The 25,556-nt window shown below is 38.0% G+C and overlaps 1 protein-coding gene across 1 annotated transcript in view; it reads right to left on the bottom strand.

Annotated features, from left to right (window-relative positions):
- The window catches only part of tnk2b (tyrosine kinase, non-receptor, 2b), a 203,551-nt gene that overhangs the window by 159,483 nt on the left and 18,512 nt on the right, over positions 1-25,556 (bottom strand). The window contains exon 2 of the mRNA XM_059502262.1: positions 4,498-4,687. The gene's annotated coding sequence lies outside the window, so the exon portion shown is untranslated. The remainder of the gene's footprint in view (positions 1-4,497; positions 4,688-25,556) is intronic.

Here is a 25,556-nt window from a genome sequence, read left to right as displayed (position 1 = left end):
TAATTCAAAGCTTTGACATACTGTCACCAAACTTTGTATGTGCAAGAGTCACCTCACACGTGATAAGCCAATAAATCCTATTACTAGTTGTTGTGTTTATTGTTTTCAAGCCATTTTGCCTACAATAATCTTAAAACGGTTTTAATTACTCATTCCTGCCGTTCGTCTGAAGCTTGCTTCTGTAGTGCTTGGCCCCGTAATTGCTGCTTGCAGCTATATTTATACTTTTTTTCGTTAGATTTTTCTTGACTTTTTCCCAGAGCTATATAATAACAGTTGGTGTAATTTAATTTGCAGTTCACTGGTGTCACATTTTGACTGTCTTTGTGTACACGACATAGATAAGCTAACCATATGTAAACATGGCACTGATGACTTTCATTTCTTCATTTTAATCGATTTTCATTTTGATTAACTGATAGTTTTTTATATTTTTGTTGATCTGTTGATTACTAAATAAATTTGATTCATTAAATTATTGAATTTGTAATTAGAATTTTTCTGTTAAATGCACCACTAATTAAGAAAAAACTAAGTGAAGAATCCACCAACGGTAAAAAAATATACCAAGATGTACTGTATTTGTCTATACTACAAACACACTATATAATTAAACGCAAAATTGTAAGGGACAAAAATCTTTGCATTGACAGCAGCATGCAGAAACGTCCATGCAGGAGATAAAAACAGGTGATCATGGTATGAAATCCAGTCTCAAATTAAGTATTTTAAATTAGTAAAAAAATGCACCCCAAAAAATCCCTGCAACCTAGCATATTCCTAACATGGTCTATTACTAGCACTCCACAGAAAGCTTTACAGTTACCTTTAATCAAAGACAGGGGCACATGAGGTGAGAATCCAGGTTAAATACACACATCGAGAGTGTGTGTGCAGGCTGCAGACTAATCTGGTTTTGTGGCATCTTTCTAGGAAGCCTCGTGCAGCCATGTGAGCCAAACTGTCATTAAAGCAGTGTGTGTGTGTGTGTGTGTGTGTGTGTGTGTGTGTGTGTGTGTGTGTGTGTGTTTGACAGGTGTGGTTTAAGAGGGGATGCAAGGCGAGAGGATTACTGATCTCTAGTGAGGAGTGGAGGGGACTGGGTGACCCAGGTGTTTCCTGGGGTCATCACACAAATCCACTTGAGGCTGGATTGATAGAACCCAGCTGTATCATGCTTGAGGGCAATGAGACAGTAAGAGTGACTGACCTATATGAGGTTTTCTGTACAGATCAGAAAGAAGTTTCTATTGCAAATTAACTTTGAGCTTTTCTGAGAAACAATGCAGTGTGATTTTAAAATGCTTCTTTAAAGTAATTGTTTTTTTCTATTGTAAATGTTTAGTCACAGTCTGGAGCCCTGCAACACCCATTGTTCCTGACCTGAGAAAGGTTGTCTGCCCTAACATTAGTGACTAAAGGAATGAAAAACCTTCAAAGAATGCCTCATGTCAACAGGGTAACATACTAACTACTTGTTGACAGTGTTTGTTCATACAAACTCACTCTCAAAATTCTGAGCTGAAATATTTTTGATTCAGCTGAGAGATATTTAAGGGAAATCATGTCAGCAATAAAATGTGAAAGTCAATCTCTTTTATAACAAAACAATGTTTGAACATTACTGCCTTTAGCACTACAAATAGGACTGACTACTACACTGTAAAGATCTGAATTGTAAAACGCTATAGAAATACTTTACCTGAAAATATGATACTGTTTGACCATAGCCTCTGTGATTTGTGCAGTTGTTAATGATTTCTGCTGTAGTCCAGAAAACTGCCACCGGAGGCAGCAAAACACTGAAACAAGCATAAAACAAGCAAAAAAAAAAGTCCTGAGCTGTGAAAAGCTTCGCAGGAAGTCAAGGAACTGGAAACTTTTTTCAAAAACTTCTCACAAATGTTGAGATGCAATATAAAATGAATCTAACCAACATATGTATATTTATCCATAAACAACATATTTAGATCTATATAATATTTCACAGTTTACAATTTAGTATAGGAGAATTAATTTATAACAAGGTTTTAAAACATGTGATTTGGTGTACTTCGCTTTATGGGGAAAAAAGGTTTTACAATTAAAATCTGGTCAATTCCATCACAAAACATTATTCTGTGCTGTTTCACACAAAATAAACATATACTGACACTTATGAAACACACTGAATCACATCTAAGCCTGTTTGTCCTAAAGTTGGGTGTCAACTAGGCACCTCTGATCACTGGAGACCTAAAAATAGATCCTCAGTAAGACTGAGCATTAGAGTGTGTTGCTCTAAAATCTCTTTTCAAGAAAAACAAGGTTGTTAAGTACATGAATAATATGCATATTTTTGACTAATTTAACAGGCAAAAGTAGTGTAACTATGCGTGAGTGTTAAACACAGAAGGATGAGCTCATGGGCTCTGTGTTTACTCAACTAAGTTAAACCAGGTCCTTAAAGACACACCAAGCCAGGTGAGCAGACAGTCAGCTGACAGGAAGTGAGGGTGATAGAGACATAAAAGGAGAGAGACACAAAGTGAAAGACAAAACATACAAGATTTTCAAGATGATTTTTACTATATGCTTTCAGAACTGGAACAGTGATTTTCTCTATGGTCCATAACCACACAGGAGCACAGCTTTTATGAATGGATTTTTGACCGTGTGGGTGGCTATTATTGGCATGCCACACTATATATGAAGTGACTGTGTATGTGTGGGTGTGTGTGTGCTCTTCTCAAAAACAAAGGTGTTCTCTGTAAGAGACCTGTACTATTGCATCATGTCCTGCTCTGTATTATATGACACACAGTGAATAATCTTGTCATTCTGTAAACCGCTCCCTCCTTCAGACATGACACTGAACTACACATTGAAGAGAAGTGTGAGCTATTAAACATCTCAGCCCAGTTTTTGAAACTTCTGGCTGGTGTCCTCTGTCTTCAGTTCTACAGTCCCAGTCTGCCAAGGACCACATTAGGAGCACTCCATGAAGCCTTGTCACCACTGACATACGTCCTTGGGGTACGAGCACTGTAAGGAGATGCTGGTCCATTTGAAGAAGTGGAAAGAGAAACGGAGAGGGGGGTAGACATGGGCGACACACAGGAAGTGACAGATAGAGGAGTTAAAATAACAGTGCTCTAAGCTCCTTCCTCGTACCTCTACAAAGAGCCCCATAGTGGTCAGTCTTGGCTCTCCAGTCCCTCCAGGCATTCGCAACACCACTCCACAAGAAGCACGCTCGCAGCTATTTCGGCACACACAGACATACACTTCCTATGCGGTAAAAATAGCCACACTTCCCCCGATGGGAGCTAAACCCCCCAACCTCTGCAAGCCTCCCTTCTGTTCTGACAAATACTCGTACACATATTCTTATCAAAAGTCGGAGCTGGTGTGAACTTGACTGATTGAGTTTACCACCTTGTTTAAAAAGGTACACTGAGACCACCAAATCAGAATTGAAAGCCTGTTTAAAAGATTTCCTGGAAACACAATTCCAGTAGCAAGCTGAGATAAACTGCACAACATATGAATATAGTCACTAAGGCTCACACACACAAAGTCATTTTAAGCAGGTGTATGTCAGAACTGCTCCACCTCCAGATAAAAATCTAAAAGTGTTGGTAATGAACTCTTTAAAACCCTGTTCTAATTATAGAGCCGTTTGACTAAGATGGGAGCCGTGCAGAGTAGATAAGCGTACAGTAATTACATTTAGCCTGGAATAATTTCCTCCCAGCACATAGTGCTGAATGCTAAATGCACACACAAATGTTTTCACTGACTGCAAAATTTTGTCAGGCACACAGACAGCTACACACATGTGCTGAGCTTAACTCAGCCCAAGACAGCAGTGTACAGTCTCTGTGGTCTTTTGAGAAAAAATAAATCTCATCAGTTAGATATCTGTTTGCCTCCTATTTATGGTTATTTATCCTATTTAAGGAAACGGTTGAGCACAGTATTTTTGTATGACCCACAGTCACCATTGTGGCCTACAGTAACATGACAAAGCACAAATTTTCAGCATGGAATTTAGTGTAGTACATCCAAATCAGGTAATAGAGACGGATCTCCAAGCAACTACAGGGGGGCTACATGAGGAGGCAGGTCTAGGCTGCAAACCACACAGAGGATGCTTGATTCTGCATAACATGGACAGAGAGTCGAATGACGGAGTTCCAGGCACTGGAGCACACAGAGTAATAAGATACAGAGCGCTCACCTTTGTTGTCAGTTTGCCCTCCAACCAGCTAATGATGGATGGTACAAGGGTAGAGCCGAATGGCATGTGTGCAGTGCAGTGATACATTTGCAAGAACACAAGCGCATAGACACATGATAGTGCCTAAAATCAACTTTCAGCCTTCATTCAAAAACATAAAATTGCTAAAAAAAGAAAACATACACATTCCCCTAGACAAAGAGACACTCTTCAACTCTTTTTCAGGTACTGACACACCTTCATGATGATATAAACACAACGCTGTATGAACTTACCAGCTGTGTGATCTGTAGGAGGACTGTTGGTCACTTTAATTTTAAGGCCAGAGTGTTTTTGTATGCGCGTTGCACAGCAAAAGGTTCACAGGCAGCATACAGGCAGTCTGTCTGTGCAGTGGCTGACTTCACAGGCTGTTAAGTCCATCACACCATCGTGCACATCTCCATCCATTGGGATCCACTGCAACTGTAAAAAAAATAAAATAATAATAATAGTATTACATTTATATTGAAAATACATACAATTAATAAATATTTAACAAATATTACAAATTAAAACATAATTATATTGTTTCTGAAGGCTGCACCTAAACCAAGATTTAACATTTTTAACTACATACTGAAAAGGTAAACTTTAACACTGCATCCAAGTACATCTGTTTAGTGGAACTGGAACAACACTCTTTCTCACTCTTTCTTCAGCTCTTTCTACCGAAGTCACCAGTCACCACCCTGAATGCCTCTGACGTTGCTGTATGTATTTCATGTATTTATAATGTACTCTTATGAAAAAGCCTGAACTGATCATATCACTCCTGCAGACTACTGATTGTACTCTGACGCCACTCTGTATGAATACAATTACACACCCACACACAGCTCAGGCCTGCTGGGAAAGAGTATAGCACTAAAAGAGTCATAGCATTTAAAGTTAATTTAAATATGCTACAATTATCTAGGGCCTATGAAATCCTCATTTTTCCCCCCAAATTCTGTTTTATTTTTTTCCAAAATAATTTTTTTTTCTGGATTCCATTTTGTTTTTCTGGACTCCTTTTTAATGGTTAAATTAAATTTTACTAATCAAAAAACATGTCAAATTAATTAAAATCATGAAACTTAAACTATTTTACATGAATTTCTTAGAAGTTTAATAAAAGAAATTACATGTTTAGGGCTCTATGAAATGTTTTATTTTTATTTTTTGCACCATGTATATGTCGTGTTTAGACTTGTGCCGGTATTCGGTAATATATTGCGGTGATTAATATGCACGATATTGTTATCGTGGTCACTTCTAAATACTGTGAATAAATATACATTACAAATTATTTAGAATTTGGAATGCATTTTAAGAATATTATTCCCATCAGCTGCTTAAAATGCACAACATTGCTGTATGCTGCTTGAAAGAGCGCATGCGCTCTGATGTGATGTGAACAAGCACGCATGAGAAGCACATAGAGCAACACGTGAGAGACGCGCTGAATGAAAGCAGATTCACTCTCTGACAGCAGATGGCGCTAAATGCAGCCCTTAGCCTGTAAACAAAAATCATCTTAAATAACCATTCCGATTTGTGTTTTCCCTATGGTGTTTATTACAGTGCCAACTACTGAAATATTTAGACTTAATATGCTATTTATCTTCAAACATTCATTTTTTTTAATCTGGACTACAAATGCCCTAAATATTGTTTGAAAGTTGCAACTGTGTTATTTAATGAGCTAACATGAACTAAGACTTATTTAATAACATCTATATAAAATGTAGCTATTGCTCATTGTTTAGCTGTGAATTTAGCTGTGAAATTCATAATAGCCTTATGAATTTTTTATTTATTCTTTTCCCAGATATTCTGTGTTGTGCATTTTCTGGTTCTAAAATGAAGGCATATGAGATTTATTTCATTTATTATTGAAAATTAAGCAAACTTTATTTTTTGGCAAAAGTTTTTGTCATATACAATTAAAATGAAAACATGGAAGAAATGTTTATACCCTAAAAAAATCACGCCCGTTTCAGGATCTTTGTAGTAAGTAGTCTGTGCCAAGTAGTAAGTAGTCTGTAACTGACAAGCTGCACAAATCCACGTTCATTTTCACCATTGATTTGCGCAGCTTGTCAGTTAACAACAGCTCTTTGTAGAAACAGCTGCTCTATGGGAAAATCACGCACCTGATGGAATTTACTGCTTAGTAGAGAACCGGCTTAACTGACGACATGCGCATTAATTATCAGCCGATATTTATCGTGCACCCCAAATAGTATTTTTGCGGCTTAATCTTTACAGATACTAGACCATTTTGTGGTTTTAATTAAGTGTAATGACCTACTTTTGATTAATTCATTCCAAATTTGATATTACGCGTTATTCAGTAAATTCTGCTTTTATGACTGGATTCCGTGATTCCGTCCACGCTTTGCGCATCGCGGAAATCATAGGGCCCTTATTATCCCATTGAGACACCATACAACTAGTCTTTTTTCATAACCTTAAAATGGGAGGCAGGTAACATATAGGAGATAACTCCATTTGTTGCATACTGCATCTGTTTAGGACAGGTACAGAACAAAAAGAGAGAAAATCATCCAATGGTTGTTTTTTTCTTCTTCATTTCTATTACTTCTAGCCTTACAAAAGACTGGTAATAATATTCTGTGATCTGATTTCGGGCTAGACAAAAGCAATATACATGCAGGTCAGACATTTGATTACAGTTAAAATAAGGGAAAGCTCTCTCTAAGCATTGTAAGCATTTTTAATATCACTCCTTATCTAGCACTAAGATGGAGATACAGAGATTTCATGCAGGATATCGAATTTCCATCATTATCCTACACCACTCTGCAATCTATATCTCTCTCTCTCTATATATATATATATTATTATATATATATTTTTTTTTTTTTTTTCAGTATAGGTTATGAGTCGACACAAACAAACAATTTTACCTTGAGTTAGATCAGGTTCAGCGGGCTCACAACATTCGATAAACTTTGTCAACTCAGCATTTCATCCAGAGTTTGTGATTAGTAACTTTGGAACACGTACACCTGAAAGTGTGACACATGCAGTCAATCACACAGAACAGCTGAAAGAAAACAAATGACTAGCCTATATCAATGCAAATTAAATTAATTTAATAAATGAACGAACCATTAATTTAATCATTTATATAGGTTCACAAGGATCAAATATATATGAATTATATTTTACTGTAATCCACGTAATATAATATTTAGCAAAAGATGGTCAATTTTGTCTGTAAAATTCTTTCATAGTAAACTCCTTTAATATGGAGCAAGAAATATATGGGAGTGACTTTATTGCATCCTGTGTCAGTTTGCTCAGAGCTGCTCTGACCTAAAACCCAGAGTAAAACATGCTCTGGAGCAGTGTAGCGTAAGTTATTATGGCAAAGAACACTGTAAAAAAAAGAAAAGAAACTACCTAATTGAGCTTGAAAACAAATGCTCAAACTAATCTCAAACATACTTTTCTACTTGACTAACAAGCTATGGACACTAGATGGCTTTCCTGAAGTAAATGAAGTAAATGTTACATGACATGATTTATTGCCATCTTTCTGAAACTGAAAGGCTGATTAAATGATTACATAAGACATGAAACATTTCAGTAAGTTGTATTGTTTCTTTCATACTTTCATAAGTCATCATACTTTACTTTCTGATGTTCATTCTTTTATTATTTAGTGGTATAGCTAGAAGTAAAGAGAAAGAGATGATCTGTTCACTCATGGCTGCTGCCCTCAACATCTCATTGCCCTTTGAACTTGAACTGCTTGAACTGAAACCACTTGGGTTAAGACTTTGTTTCATATTTAAATAAGTTATATATAAAGTATATTACAATTATTGGGTGGAAGACATGCTACAAATATGCTACAAGAAGACATGCTACAAGTTCAAAGAGTTCACCTTGGCGCCGGTACAGGATGGCTGCCTCCGTGACCTGCTCTGCATATGTTTTTGTCTTTTTGTTAGTTTGTCCTGTCTTTAGTTATATTCCTGCAATCAGTTTCACCAGGGATGAACTGCTGAACATTCGGCAGAACGCACCACAAGATGTTTTTCCGGATTTCAATTATTCAGACGTTTTACTGAATATTGTTATCGGAGGAGCAGCGGCGCTGATCAAACGCTTCAGGACGCGCAGGCGGGGAAAGCGAGCTGGCGCGCTCGTCAGACTCAGGAAGCGCGGATTTCGAACGCCGTTGCCTAGCATCCATCTAGCAAATCTACGCTCTCTACCCAACAAAACGGACGAACTCCTTCTGCTTTCTCGGACAAATAAGGATTTCTCACACTCTGCTGCTCTGTGTTTCACGGAAACCTGGCTGAATAACGCCATACCGGACAGCGCGCTCCATCTGCCGGGCTTTCAGCTGTTTAGAGCGGATCGCGACGCAGAATCAACGGGGAAATCGCGCGGCGGCGGGACATGCTTTTACATCAATGAACGGTGGTGTACAGATGTAACTGTGTTAAAGAAGATGTGCTGTCCTGATCTAGAATTGCAGTTTGTCCAACTGCAAGCCGTTCTATTCGCCGCGGGAGTTTCACTCGTTCATTCTGGTTAGTGTTTACATCCCTCCGCAAGCGCAAGTAAGTCTGGCTTTACAGAAACTCGCTGAGCACATCACAGAGATAGAACAACAACACCCGGACTCTGTTTTAATCATTCTCGGGGACTTTAATAAAGCCAATCTCTCCCGTGAACTGCCAAAATACAGACAGCATGTTACTTGTCCCACAAGAGACAGTAATATATTGGATCACTGTTACACCTCAATAAAGGATGCATATCACTCTGTTCCACGAGCAGCTTTGGGACGTTCTGATCACCTTCTGGTTCATCTTATACCGACCTACAGGCAGAAACTAAAATCAGCTAAACCTGTATTAAGGACTGTAAAAAGATGGACTAATGAAGCAGAGCAGGATTTACAATCTTGTTTTGACCTCACTGATTGGAGTGTTTTTGAAGCTGCTGCCACCGATCTGGATGAACTCACAGAGACCGTAACATCATATATCAGTTTCTGTGAGGATATGTGTATTCCTACCAAGACTCAACTAAATTACAACAATGACAAACCGTGGTTCACTGCAAAACTCAGACAGCTCCGTCAGGCCAAAGAAGATGCTTACAGGAAGGGGGACAATGTCTTGTATAAACAGGCTAAATACACACTGGAAAAGGAGATCAGAGTGGCAAAGAGGAATTATTCTGAAAAAATAAGGACTCAGTTCACTTCGAACGACTCAGCATCAGTGTGGAAAAGTCTAAAGAAGATCACCAATTACAAGACACCACCCCCCAGCACTGTGGAAAATCAACGTCTGGCAGACGATCTGAACGAGTTTTACTGCAGGTTTGGAAGAACACCCATCACCTGCCCTGAACACCTCTCCATACAACCGTTCACACCAATAACAACTCCTGCAACCAACCCTGAATGCCTCTCCAAACAACCGTTCACACCATTAACAGCTCCTGCAACCCATCCTGAACACCTCTCCAATCAAGCACTCTCACCATTCACACCTCCTGCATCCCCCCTCTCCCCCACACCTGCAATACAGATCAGCGAGGATGCGGTGCGCCAGGTCTTCCGGAAGCAGAAAAGGAAAAAAGCACCAGGCCCAGATTGTGTTACACCAGCCTGTCTGAAATCCTGTGCTGACCAGCTGGCCCCCATCTTCACAAAGATCTTCAACAGATCGCTGGAGCTGTGCGAAGTTCCTTCATGCTTCAAACGCTCGACCATCATCCCCATCCCAAAGAAACCCAAAATTACAGGACTAAATGACTACAGGCCTGTGGCTTTAACATCCGTAGTCATGAAGTCATTTGAAAAACTGGTGCTGGCCCACCTGAAGGACATCACTGGACCCTTGCTAGATCCTCTTCAGTTTGCCTACAGAGCAAACAGGTCTGTGGACGATGCAGTAAACATTGGACTGCATTATGTTCTGCAACACCTAGACAGACCGGGGACCTATGTGAGGATCCTGTTTGTGGACTTCAGCTCGGCTTTTAACACGATCATGCCAAACCTCCTCCTGCCCAAACTAACTCAGCTCTCCGTGCCCACCTCCGTCTGTCAGTGGATCAACAGCTTCCTGACAGACAGGCAGCAGCTAGTGAGGCTGGGAAAATACACATCCAGCACCCGTACAATCAGCACCGGAGCTCCCCAGGGCTGCGTTCTCTCCCCACTGCTCTTCTCCCTGTACACTAATGATTGCACATCTAAGGACCCCTCTGTCAAGCTCCTGAAGTTTGCAGATGACACCACACTCATCGGCCTCATTCAGGACGGTGACGAGTCTGCTTACAGACAGGAGGTTAAAGAGCTGGCTGTCTGGTGCACTCTCAACAACCTGGAGCTTAACACGCTCAAAACAGTGGAGATGACTGTGAACTTCAGGAGAAACCCCCCTGCACTCCCCCCACTCACCATCATGAACAGCACTGTGACTGCAGTGGAGTCATTCAGGTTCCTGGGCACCACTATCTCTCAGGACCTGAAGTGGGACATTCACATTGACTCCATTGTGAAAAAGGCCCAGCAGAGGTTGTACTTCCTTCGCCAGCTGAGGAAGTTTAACCTGCCACAGGATCTGCTGAAACAGTTCTACTCCACCATCATCGAATCCATCCTCTGGACTTCAGTAACTGTCTGGTTCAGCTCAGCTTCTAAATCTGACCTCAGAAGACTACAGAGGGTAGTCCGGACTGCTGAGCGAATCTTCGGTTCAACTCTCCCATCTATTCAAGAACTGTACTTATCCAGAGTGAGCAAAAGGGCTGTTAAAATCACTCTGGACCCCTCTCATCCAGCACACTCCCTCTTTGAACTGTTGCCATCTGGTCGACGCTACAGAGCACTGAGCACCAGAACGACCAGACACAGGAATAGTTTCTTCCCTCAGGCAATCCATCTTATGAACAGCTGATACACACTGAACACACTGAACACACTACACTTTATATTTATATACACATACACTTAATTTATCTAACACACATACTTAGTATACACTTACATTTTGCACATAATATACATGTACATACATAACTGCATTTTTGTAATATACCTGCCTACAATTGTCAATTTGTATATTGTTATTCCTTATCTACTTATTTGTATTTTTTGTATTTTTATATTCTTTTATTATGTGTTTTATGTTCTGTCGCTGTCATTCTGTTGTACTGCGGAGCTTCTGTCACGAAAACAAATTCCTCGTATGTGTAAACATACCTGGCAATAAAGCTCATTCTGATTCTGATTCTGATATTGTTTAGTGAGGGTTTTGTGCACACATCATCTGAAAACATTATAGACTAAAAAACTCATGATAAATCAACCTAAATAATAACATTGAAATACAGATATTATTCACAGACATATCAGAACAGAAAACACACAACACACAAAGATATTTCACTTACTGACATGAAATTGCAAGGGGTTGATATGATTTCCCACACAATGACATTAGCAACTCATAAGCAAAATGCATGTAAACAAAGCTTGTATCGTTTTACTCTCCAAAATGGCGCTAGGGTGAGGCTAAAGAAGAAAATTGCTGAATAAAATCATTATTTTAGTTTTTTTACACAACAAAAAGTTTTCTCGTTGCTAAATTATGGTTGAATCTAGGCATGGGTTGGTATGAGATTCTGACGATATGATAACCTTAGATTTAAAAAAAAAAAAATATCACGGTTTTATCACGGTATTGCAATTACAGCTCTAAAAGGTTATTTTTAAATGTCTGGGTAAAAAATTTATAAATAAAATTCCACTGAACACAATATATTTTATTGAAACATAGAACATTTTGGAACAGTAAACATGTCAGGCTAAATAATTCAAATAAATAATTAATTCTTCTTAATTAAGTGCAATCACTTAAGAGAGCCTAAACCTGCAGCTCAACAATAATCACAGGGATCCAGACTGCGACCACATTTTTCTGCCGGTGTGACTAATTTTTGTGAGCAGTTGCACTGGCATGACCACCGCATTGCCAAATCATAATCTCTGCCGTTTCTGTTGCATTTTGAGAAACATCAACAGCAAACAAAACAAAAGCGAAACAAAACCATGCTACATTTCAGCTGCGCAGCGTGGACCGTTTATCAGCTCAGACTGCGACGCAAACAAACTTGTCCGAGCTCAGAACAGCTTTACCCCGGGAGTCATAGTTGATTTCGTGACACTGCTACTGCACAGATGAAACAGTGCTGTGAGATCCATTGAGAAGCATCTGAATTTGCCACACAATGTTAAGGTTACTGCAAAATCTAGTGAAAATCATCTCTGTACAGAAATCTCTGTTATAAACAGCGCTGACAGACATCAGGAAACCAGAAGCAGTAACGCTATAACTGTAACCATGTGTTGGTAGAAATAGTGGAATGCATGAAATCAATAATTTCAGGGTTTGTACAACCTTTTGAGAGAGAAATTCAAGCACTTTTCAATGACTTGCCAGTCCAGTTTGAATGTTATTTTAAAAAATGGTAGCGCTGCCTTAACCGTTACTTAAAAAAAATAATAATAATAAAATAAAAAACACAAAAACCTATGGATAACATTAAAAAACCATTAAAAAAAAATATTTTAAATAAATCCATAGCATTCACATGCTCCTTGGATGCTGTCATTTCCCAAGCTTCCCTTACTCCAAGGCTAATAAATGTAGTTAATGATCTGGGTAATTATCTAAAATGAGTGCTGTCGGTCACTGTCTTTAATCAGTTCTGTGAATGACTGTATGGTCAGTAGCAACAATGGCGTCTGTAAAGTACAGTACTGTGCAGAAGTCTTTTTTTTTTTTAAAGCACATTTTTGCTGTAGTGTGTCAGTAGGAAATATCAGTATACATTTCCAAACATTCATTTTGCCATTCATTTCAATAATAATCTATTGAGATTTTTTAATGCACAAGCTGTCTGACAACAGCCGGTGCTCCATATGGAGATCCGATCTCACCATCATCAAATCTGTCTGTGATTACATGAAGAAACAGATGAAAGCCAACCAATTTATTGATTTTTGTTGTTGTTGTTGTTGTCCCTAAAAACAGTGAGATGCATACTCCATTTGCAGTGCGAATGTGGTGCGTATTTTTTTCTGCACCCATGTTAACAGATTAGAGTAGGGCTATTCAATTAGCTCCATTTTAGGGCCGGATTATCGAATAGAGAATTTGAAGGGGACCAAGGGCGTGGGGGCCATCTGGATCTCTTTCTGAAGGACCTATAAAATTGGAACTTAAATTAAAATCTAAAATCTATAAGCGTCTAAACTGAACTGATTCTTTTGGTGATTGATTCTGAACTGATTCTGTGCTAGTGTTATGAGTGCCGAAGGCTTGAATCTGGGCCAATCAATCAATCGCCAATGACGCCATTACGTCGAGCACAAAAGAACCGGTGAATCGTTTTCTTCAACCGAACTGAATCGAACGGTCCGAAAGAAGTACTGGTGATTCGAAAACCGATGCAACCGGTTCTTGACTCGTGAAGGAGTCAGTCTATTGTTCGTTATCTGGCTCGGCTCGGTGTTCATCTTCAGTTCTCTCTTCACAGCAGTTCAGTCAGTGTAATGTTTGAGTACATGAATTACTCCGGGATATTGGTTTGTTTGAACTCAGAGGGAGTGTCAGCAACATTAAAAAAGTTAACGGCTTAAGTCAATTGCGGATTAATGCGTATTGGAGACGCGAACCATTTAAAATGATTCAGTTCAATTTGGTGAACTGGTTCAAAAAGATCTGGTTACATCGAATGATTCGTTCGCAAACCGGATATCACTACACTGCTTTGTTTTGAACTCTCTCTCACAACAGACACGGAAGAGAAGACAATGCTGAATAAAGTCGTAGTTTTTGCTATTTTTGGACCAAAATGTATTTTCGATGATTCAAAAAATTCTAACTGACCCTCTGATGTCACATGGACTACTTTGATGATGTTTTTCTTACCTTTCTGGACATGGACAGTATACCGTTCACACAGCTTCAATGGAGGGACTGAGAGCTCTCAGACTAAATCTAAAATCTCTAACTGTGTTCCAAAGATAAACGGAGGTCTTACGGGTTTGGAACAACATGAGGGTAAGTTATTAATGACATCATTTTGCTATTTGGGTGAACTATCCCTTTAAAGGCACAATATGTAATCTTTCTGCTTTAAAAATAGCAGATATCACTATATCTATGTTATATATTTTTTTTGTTGTGTACTTACATTATCCCGACAGTTTCCACGAACTTTAAAATCCGGAGAAAATTATAGTTTAATTAGAAGACACGGCACGTTTCTTTATTTCCGTTTTGTCGCCCGTCTATGGCGTCATATAAACTTTGACCCCTCTAGTTTATCTAACTTCCTGCGGAACCGCCAAATACAAAGGTGAACAGAAGCAAAGACGAGAAGAAGAAGAAAAAGTAGTAGCTAGCCTTGATCGAGACTATTATATTTTATATTTATATTGTTTATATTCGTATTTATACCTCAATCAATAACTTAGTTATGGATCATGATTATGCTTTGCCTGCACGTTCTGTGAAGCGCAAACGTACGGGTGAAATAAATGACCTGAGAAGGTTTTGGGACAAAGAAGAAACGAGACACGGGTAAATATTGGAGTTGCATTTCCAAGATAGAGAGAGCTTCGTGACAAGCTGAAACTACAGAGAGATGCTTGCATTCTAATAAACAGGTATGCATCCATTCAGCTAACTATATCTATCCGTATATTTTGTGAAACGATGATGTCTTGTGTAAAACGCAGACGGACTAGCTCTCATGAAGAGTATAATGTAAATCTACATGTGTTCTATATCTAGCTGGATAAAGTAGCTTCAAATGCAGTTCACTATCTTGTTCGATATCATAGTATAAACGTAGCCTAATTATAATTATTAACGAAAGGCAACCGTGTTTTTTTTTTTACATATATTACTACTAGCTAAATGGAATATTGATTTGATAGGGGTCTGATAATTCATATATCTCTCCGTTCGAAAATACGTGATTGTCAAAATACTAAGGCCGTTGACACAGTGGCTGCGTGGCGTCTCTGCTGCGTGCCAGAAGCGTGGCGGCTGCTGCTGCTGTAGGTGACATAGAGGGAGACCGCCGACAGACCAGATATATGACAACAATATCTATACTTCATGTTGAACATAAATATAAAGCCTACTGATAAAGGACACCGTCAACAGTATTAAACTTATGTTTGACAGGTGCAATATTTGAAAATCGATAATTATTTATTTATTTTTTAAATTACATTTGTATCTGAATTTATGTCAACCTATAGACTTTCAAACATCAAAATGTCATGAATTAATGTGTATTTGTGTACAAAATTACATATAAACATTTTCCTATTATATTTTGCCTGGAAACGCTTCCAACACGCGTGCGTGTCGCGTGAAAAATAGGCGTCGGTTCTATTTCTAGCATGCACACATTTTCCGCGCGGCTCAAGCCGCGCCTGAGACACGCATTTCACGCAGGTAGCCTGCAAGCTCTAACCCAGGGATCCTCAAATCTGGACCTCGAGATCCACTTTACTGCAGAGTTTAGTTCTAACCCTAATCAACCACACCTGAGCATGCTAATCAATGCCAGTCGGTGTCTTCAGGATCATTAGAAAATCACAGGCAGGTGACTTTCATCAGGGTTGGAGCTAAACTCGGCAGTGCATTGGACCTCCAGGGCAACATTTGAGGAACCCTGCTCTAACCTATTAACATGGGAGCCGAATTAAAAACTGACACGCCACGCAGCTGAGACGCTTGCGCCACGCATCCAGTGTGTCGCCGGCCTCAGTTAAAATGAGTGAGGAATGTGGGGAGCGACAGAGCGCGTGTACCAATGAACAACAACTCCCATGAGCCTACGCTCTTTCCCGACGTCATCAAAGTACGTCTCGTGTTATTGTTTTGATTGAGTGAACCCTGGTGGCCAAAAAATCAATACACATATATATATATATACACACATATATATACACATATATATATATACACATATACACATATATATATATATATATACACATATACACATACACATATATATATATATATATATACACATATATATATATATATATATATATATATATATATATATATATATATATATATATACACATATATATATATATACACATACATATATATATATATATATATATATATATATATATATATATATATATATATATATATATATATATATATATACACAGAATGTAAAAAACCCAACTTGAAAAAGGTTCAAATTACTTGTTTTGTTGTGTTGGCTCAGCAAAAATCTATAGAAAAGTCAGTATAACCATGTTTAATACATTTATTCAACCTTAACCAAGTTTCTTTCCATAAACGTAAAAAGTTTAGTTTTGTGAACAAGGTTTTGCAAGTTCATCCTAAAAAACTTCTGCCAACTTATTTTAGTTAAGTTAGAAACTGCCCTCCCACTAGCAAATACAAATTTTGGAAAATAAAATGCAACCATTTGTTCATGAGAAGATGTATTATTATTTTTTTTACCTTGAGTCTGGAAATAAAGTTGAATTGAATTGAATAATAGTATTATTATCAATTAAGTAATGGCCACTGTATGAATAATAATATACTGTACAGATAATAATGTATTATTATTAATAGTAGTAGTAGTAGTAGTAGTAGTAGTAATATATTGTGCGCAGCAGTAAATTGTGAACCCTAGAAATAATGCCATCTTCACATGCTTTCTGATAAATACTGATGAATTATGATAAATACTAGTTTCTTAAAAAAAAAAAAAGAAAATTAAAAAATAAGAAAAATGGAAATGAACACACTCTCAAGTCAAAATCATGATTTCAAAAGCGGGAGAAAAATTAAGATACCACGTGAAGGCTGCATTAATTTGTTGGAGGAAGACTTTTACTGTGAAGTTCGTTAACAACAGGAGTGGGCACCAATTATGAAGTCAATTTAACGCCGTATATATACGCAAAAAATTACATTTTGCAAAAGAAAATAAAGTTTTGCAAACGAAAATTAAAGTATTGAGGAAAATAAATTTGCTTATTGCAAACAAAAATTAAGAATTGCAAAACAAATGAAACAGCGCGAAAGCAATGATTTTGCAATACATATTTTACATGGTCATATCTATTAATTTATTTGCAACGCTGCTTTTATTTTGCGTGTCAGTCTAGTTTGAGCTTGCAATATCATTTTTCCTTTGCGCTTCACTTTTCTGCACGTCTCTCTTTGTGGCACTGTTTTGACGTGGAGGCGGAGTCAAGGGATGGGGGCGTGTACAACATGCCTCCCTGGAAGTGACACTAACTGGGGCCCAGGTCAGGAAGCAGACAGACTGGCTAAACCGACCGTCTGCTAGCTGCCTCCCGTCACAGAGGTCAGTTAATTCTCAGCACATAGAGACTTTTTCACCTAGATATCACACTATAGAGACTGTGTCTGTTCCCCGAACTAGAAAATACAAAAAACGTCCAAACCAAGTTAAGATTAACAATTTAATTGAGGTTCAACAAATAAAAAACAGAAGCAATATGGATAAACAAATGATAAAGCTTGGCTTATTGAATATCAGATCCCTTTCTACGAAAACACTTTTTGTAAATAATATGATCACTGATCATAATATAGATGTACTCTGTTTGACAGAAACCTGGCTAAAACCTGATGATTACATTATTTTAAATGAGTCCACCCCCCAAGATTACTGTTATAAACATGAGCCACGTCTAAAAGGCAAAGGTGGAGGTGTTGCTTCAATTTATAACAACGTTTTCAGGATTTCTCAGAGGGCAGGCTTCAAGTATAACTCATTTGAAGTAATGGTACTTCATATAACATTATCCAAAGAAACAAATGTTAATGATAAATCCCCTGTTATGTTTGTACTGGCTACTGTATACAGGCCACCAGGGCACCATACAGACTTTATTAAAGAGTTTGGTGATTTTACATCCGAGTTAGTTCTGGCTGCAGATAAAGTTTTAATAGTTGGTGATTTTAATATCCATGTTGATAATGAAAACGATGCATTGGGATCAGCATTTATAGACATTCTGAACTCTATTGGTGTTAGACAACACGTTTCAGGACCTACTCATTGTCGAAATCATACTCTAGATTTAATACTGTCACATGGAATTGATGTTGATGGTGATTATTCAGCCAAGTGATGATATCTCAGATCATTATTTAGTAATTGTAAATTCTACTTCTTGTTACAAGTATGGAAGAACCATCACTTCTAACACAAAAGACTGCTTTTTAAGTTATCTTCCTGATGTATCCAAATTCCTTAGCATATCCAAAACCTCAGAACAACTTGATGATGTAACAGAAACTCTCTTTTCTAGCACTTTAAATAAAGTTGCTCCTTTACGCTTAAGGAAGGTTAAGGAAAACAGTTTGACACCATGGTATAATGAGCATACTCGCACCCTAAAGAGAGCAGCCCGAAAAATGGAGCGCAGCTGGAGGAAAACAAAACTAGAGGTATTTCGTATTGCTTGGCGGGAAAGTAACATATCCTACAGAAAAGCATTAAAAACTGCTAGATCCGATTACTTTTCTTCTCTTTTAGAAGAAAACAAACATAACCCCAGGTATTTATTCAATACAGTGGCTAAATTAACGAAAAATAAAGCCTCAACAAGTGTTGACATTTCCCAACACCACAGCAGTAATGACTTTATGAACTACTTTACTTCTAAAATCAATACTATTAGAGATAAAATTGCAACCATTCAGCCGTCAGCTACAGTATCACATCAGACAGTGCACTATAGATCCCCTGAGGAACAGTTCCACTCATTCTCTACTATAGGAGAGGAAGAATTGTATAAACTTGTTAAATCATCTAAACCAACAACATGTATATTAGACCCTATACCATCTAAGCTCCTGAAAGAGGTGCTTCCAGAAGTCATAGATCCTCTTCTGACTATTATTAATTCCTCATTGTCATTAGGACATGTCCCCAAAACCTTCAAACTGGCTGTTATTAAGCCTCTCATCAAAAAACCACAACTTGACCCCAAAGAACTAGTTAATTATAGACCAATCTCGAATCTCCCTTTTCTGTCCAAGATACTAGAAAAGGTGGTATCCACACAATTATATTCCTTCTTAGAGAAAAATGGTATATGTGAGGATTTCCAGTCAGGATTTAGACCGTATCATAGTACTGAGACTGCTCTTCTTAGAGTTACAAATGATCTGCTCTTATCATCTGATCGTGGGTGTATCTCTCTATTAGTTTTATTGGATCTTAGTGCTGCGTTTGACACAATTGACCACAACATTCTTTTGCATAGACTTGAATACTTTGTTGGCATCAGTGGAAGTGCATTAGTATGGTTTAAATCGTACTTATATGACCGCCATCAGTTCGTAGCAGTGAATGAAGATGTATCCTATCGATCACAAGTGCAGTATGGAGTACCTCAAGGCTCAGTACTAGGGCCGCTACTCTTCACGCTTTATATGTTACCCTTGGGAGATATCATCAGGAAACATGGTGTTAGCTTTCACTGTTATGCTGATGATACTCAGCTCTATATTTCTTCGCAGCCCGGTGAAACACACCAATTTGAAAAACTAATGGATTGCATAGTCGATATAAAAAACTGGATGACGAGTAATTTCTTACTGCTAAATTCTGAAAAAACAGAGGTGTTAATTATAGGACCTAAAAACTCTGCTTGGAACACTGTCTAAGACTTGATGGTTGCTCTGTCAATTCTTCATCATCAGTTAGGAACCTAGGTGTGCTACTTGATCGCAATCTTTCCTTAGAAAGCCACGTTTCTAGCATTTGTAAAACTGCATTTTTCCATCTCAAAAATATATCTAAATTACGGCCTATGCTCTCAATGTCAAATGCAGAAATGTTAATCCATGCATTTATGACCTCAAGGTTAGATTATTGTAATGCTTTATTGGGTGGTTGTTCTGCACGCTTAGTAAACAAACTACAGCTAGTCCAAAATGCAGCAGCAAGAGTTCTTACTAGAACCAGGAAGTATGACCATATTAGCCCGGTCCTGTCAACACTGCACTGGCTCCCTATCAAGCATCGCATAGATTTTAAAATATTGCTTATTACTTATAAAGCCCTGAATGGTTTAGCACCTCAGTATTTGAATGAGCTCCTTTTACATTATAATCCTCTACGTCCGCTACGTTCTCAAAACTCAGGCAGTTTGATAATACCTAGAATATCAAAATCAACTGCAGGCGGCAGATCCTTTTCCTATTTGGCGCCCAAACTCTGGAATAACCTACCTAACATTGTTCGGGAGGCAGACACACTCTTGCAGTTTAAATCTAGATTAAAGACCCATCTCTTTAACCTGGCATACACATAACATACTAATATGCTTTTATTATCCAAATCCGTTAAAGGATTTTTAGGCTGCATTAATTAGGTAAACCGGAACCGGAAACACTTCCCATAACAACCTATGTACTTGCTACATCATTAGAAGAATGGCATCTACGCTAATATTTGTCTGTTTCTCTCTTGTTCCGAGGTCACCGTGGCCACCAGATCCAGTCTGTGTCCAGATCAGAGGGTCACTGCAGTCACCCGGATCCAGTACGTATCCAGACCAGATGGTGGATCAGCACCTAGAAATCCCTGAAAGACAGCGGAGACCAGGACAACTAGAGCCCCAGATACAGATCCCATGTAAAGACCTTGTCTCAGAGGAGCACCAGGCCAAGACCACAGGAAACAGATGATTCTTCTGCTCAATCTGACTTTGCTGCAGCCTGGAATTGAACTACTGGTTTCGTCTGGTCAGAGGAGAACTGGCCCCCCAACTGAGCCTGGTTTCTCCCAAGGTTTTTTTCTCCATTCTGTCACCGATGGAGTTTCGGTTCCTTGCCGCTGTCGCCTCGGCTTGCTTAGTTGGGGACACTTCATCTACAGCGATATCGTTGACTTGATTGCAAATAAATGCACAGACACTATTTAACTGAACAGAGATGACATAACTGAATCCAATGATGAACTGCCTTTAGCTCTCATTTTTGCATTATTGACACTGTTTTCCTAATGAATGTTGTTCAGTTGCTTTGACACAATGTATTTTGTTTAAAGCGCTATATAAATAAAGGTGACATTGACATTGACATCATCGGCCCGAGACGCAGCTCACTGATCCAGGTCCTGTAGGCGGTCAAGATGGCGGCGAGGTAGGAGGTGTTTCCGACGTGTCGTCGGGAAAGTTTAAGGTTGGATGATATTACAACCAAAATAGTGTACATATTGTATATGAATGAACAAATATAAAAGATTGGCAATTAATCTCTCACTTTGAGGCGAATTTATGGGCAGAAGAAAACATAAACAAGCTCCAGTTGCTACCATGTTAGTGCCTGCGCATGAGTCAAGGATGGATGTCCAAAATACATGTGAAGTTACCCTGGATGCTAACGTTACCTTTTCATCAGAGAACAACTGACTCTCAACCCAAACTGTGTGATATCCTTGCTGCTCCTCTTCCTGACACCCCCATTAAGCCAAGTTTAAGTCTAAGCGCGAGCACAATGAGCGTTATGACACGTCCGCTGAAATTTTGGCGGCTATTCGCGAGTTTCGCGATGAGATGTCCCAAAAAATTTCAACAATTTACAAGACAACCGCAGTTACTGCAAAGCAGATTGAAAGTTTGTCTTCGACCGTACATCAGCTTGTTACTGAGGTGACTACTCACAAGGAGACGCTGAAAGTCATGTCTGCTGAGATCCAGGATTTTAAAAAGGTGAGCAAAACTTTGAAAGAAGAGGTTGAAGATTGCAAGCGGTACAGTTGGAGGTGGACGCTGAAGTTGCATGGGATGCAGGAGAAAGATGAAGAGGATACCCGAGGATACCCAACGTGTTGCACTCAATATCCTTGGCAAGGTGGTACCTGGCATCAGTGAGAGGGTGGAGGATGCTGTAGATATCGCCCATCGTCTCGGCCCGTGAAGAAATTATGGTACACACAGATCCATTATTATACTATTTGCTCTTCATCGTTACCGGGATGCTGTCTGGCAAGCTGCCAGAGATTGTAAGTTCCTCCGCGACAACAAGCTGCGTCTCACTGAGGCTTTATCCCCAGAGGACAGGATGGCAAGAGAAAAACTTTGGCCCTTAGTCAAGAAAGCCCGAGATGAAGGGAAAAAGGCTTCTTTCCGTGGATCGTTTGCTCTGATTGACGGGAAGAGATTTGACTTCGCCAATGTGAAGTAGTAGCATTGCATTCTCTAATTTTTCCGGTTTGATGTGAAATTCAGCTATTGTATTTTAGCTGGTCACGCTGGTAAATTAATGGCTCATATTCAGTCAAACTGATTTATTAATGTTTCAATCTTCAATATTCATTTCTAAATGTGACTTAAGTCTTGTTTTGATTTTCGGTAGCACTGATTAATATTTTTGCCCAATTTGCCAGTTCATTTGGCATGAGAAGTGATTATCTAGGTTCAAGAGGAGTCATTCTGTTTGTTCTATGACCTCAGTGGGTTGTTTATCATTCCTTCCTTTAAAGTAAAGTTTCCGTACAGTTTCTTCAGTCGTTGGTACATATTTTCTTTTTGTTTTTTGTTTGTTTGTTTTTTTTTTCCTACTTGCCATGGATTTCAAGTTTAGTTCATTCTCTGTTATTCTCTGTTTAGTTCATTCTCTGTCCTTAAATGTTACAGGTATGCGGGATGTGTTAAAGAGGAAAGCAATTTTTTTATTTTGTAAAAGCTGCGAAACTGATTTAATTTTTCTTCAGGAAACACACTCGTGTGAATCAGATATTAAATTCTGGAAGAATCAATGGGGAAATGTTATCTTTTGTAGCCATGGTACTAATCACTCAGCTGGGGTTTCAATTCTATTGCACAAATTTAAGGGGCAAATTCTGGAGGTATTAAATTCAAATGAAGGTTGATGGATTATTATTACGTTAAAACAAGATAATTCAACTTTTATTATTTGCAATTTATATGGCTGTAACTCCCTCTCTGCTAACAAAATTTTATTTTCTCAAATTACTTGTAAATTGACTAAATTGCTGAGTAAATACCCGGGCTCCTTTCTAATTTTAGGCGGTGACTTTAATGAATGTTTAGATAACACACTGGACAGATTTCCTCCTAGAAGCAATGAAAGTCTCAATATTAATAATAATTCTAATAATATTTTATTAATATGTTCCTCTCTCTCCCTCACAGATCCTTGGCGTTTTTTTCATCCTGACATAAAGGACTTTACTTGGTCAAATGGTAAAATGTCTATAAAATCTAGAATTGATTTCTTTTTAGTTTCATCATCAGCCCTGCAATTTGTTAAAAGTGTATCTCATTCCTTCGCTCCCCTTTCTGATCACAAGCAAATCATATTAAAATTAGGTTGTAATGATGAAAGTCAGAAGTTACGTGGTTACTGGAAATGTAGTAACAGTCTTTTAAATGATAACATCTTCAATGACAATATAAAAAAATTAATTAACTATGTTCTCTGATAAAAATTTATGAATCCAGAGCCAATTGGGAATTTTTTTCCCAGAGCTAGACAAATAGCTATAAAAAGAAGTAAAGATTTAAAAACATCAAAAAATAAAAAATTTACTGAACAAATGGAAAGAATAAATTCTTTTTTCGATGGGTAATTTATCTCAGGAAGAGGAGTTAGAATTAAGGCAATTACATCTACAAAGTAATCAAGCATATCTAGCCTTTGTTAGGTCCAGGGCTAAATGATTTTAAGGTGAACACTGTCACCGCTCCTCCTTTTATTAATCCAGACGTCCTTCCGTGCCACACGAGACAGGTGCGCCATGCAGGTGAGCTTGTTCCCATGGCTCTTAGCCTTGTCCTGCTTTCCACAGTGACATGTTTTGTTTGAAAGAGTTTGAGCTTTGATTAATTTTTTTCTTTTTTTTTTTTTTTGTACATATGCACAACCATTATTCATGAAATTTATATAATTCATAGGACACTGATTTGGAGGAGACCTACACAAGAGGAGTGAAACTGGGCATCCTTGAAGTCATGGAGGACGATATCTCACAGACAAAAAAAAGAAATGTCTAAACTACAGCATCATCCAGGAAACTGTGGTCATGGAGGACCTACCTGACTTTCCTACTGCTTTCATGGTACTCTTTGGACTTCTCTATGCGCTGAACATTGAGTATTCAAAAGGACTAAAATACACATTTGAGGCAGTGCAGAACATCTCTGTGGGATTGGGAGAAAAGTGCACCAACAGTTCAGTTTAGTCCCTGAAGAATAAGCTACTTACTGTATAGGGAGCTTAAGATGCTTTTAGTGTTGGTGGGTACATTTGGCATAATGATGGTGTTTGTTAGGATGTTACTGTATATTGTGTAATGGTGAAATTTTTATTTTTAAGACAGTTTTTAAATCTCTAAAAGTAAAATGCTTATTCATTTACTTGATGTTTTTTTATTGAAAGTTTGTGTTCCTCATATGCTACTGTTTAGTCACATTTCATATTCAGTGTTAGTGCTTATGTGTAATACTGTTTTAACAGCAGTGTTTAATTTTACTTGCAGTATTGCAGTATTTAAAATTGCATTGTTGAATCGCTTTGGCTTAAATATTTTGAATTTTTTCTTGTACTGGGTTGAATTCTCTAAAAAGCCAAATGCTTATTCATTAACTTGATAGGCTATTTTTTAATTCATTTGATAATTAAATGTTTCATGTTTAGGTGAGTCATTGCTTTGTAGATTGATGGTCTTTTAAATTTGGAAAATTTGTGTTCCTCATATATTCATTGGCAGTGTTTTGTAAAACTGTTTTACTGTGTTGCAGTGTTACAGTATTTCAATTTGCAGTGTTGCAAATTACAATTACACGATATGCCTTCAACATGAATAAATGTTTTATTAACACTGCCCAAGTCAAAAACTGAAAATAGTGAGTCAATGTTATTGTAGTTTCCAGTCGTAACATATTATTACTTAGTACCAATTTCCAATAGTATTTTTTTGTTCACTCAACTCCAGACACTGAGCTCTACAGACCAAAAATTTTGAATTGGCTCAATTTAAAAAGGTTTGTTAAAAAACAGTTGCACCTCTCCACAAAACTAACAATCTTAAGTTAACCCAATTAAATATTTTTTGTATGACTGACAACTTCATTTCAGTCAGTATAACTTTTTTTTTTTTTTTTTTTTTTACAAAAGTTGAGAGAACAAGAAAAAGCTTAGGGAAATTAGTACCAAGTTTTTTTGTT

The sequence above is a fragment of the Carassius carassius genome, chromosome 20 (genome assembly GCF_963082965.1).
Source record: "Carassius carassius chromosome 20, fCarCar2.1, whole genome shotgun sequence".
Taxonomy (NCBI): Eukaryota; Metazoa; Chordata; class Actinopteri; order Cypriniformes; family Cyprinidae; genus Carassius; species Carassius carassius.
This window is presented reverse-complemented; position numbering and strand designations above follow the sequence as displayed.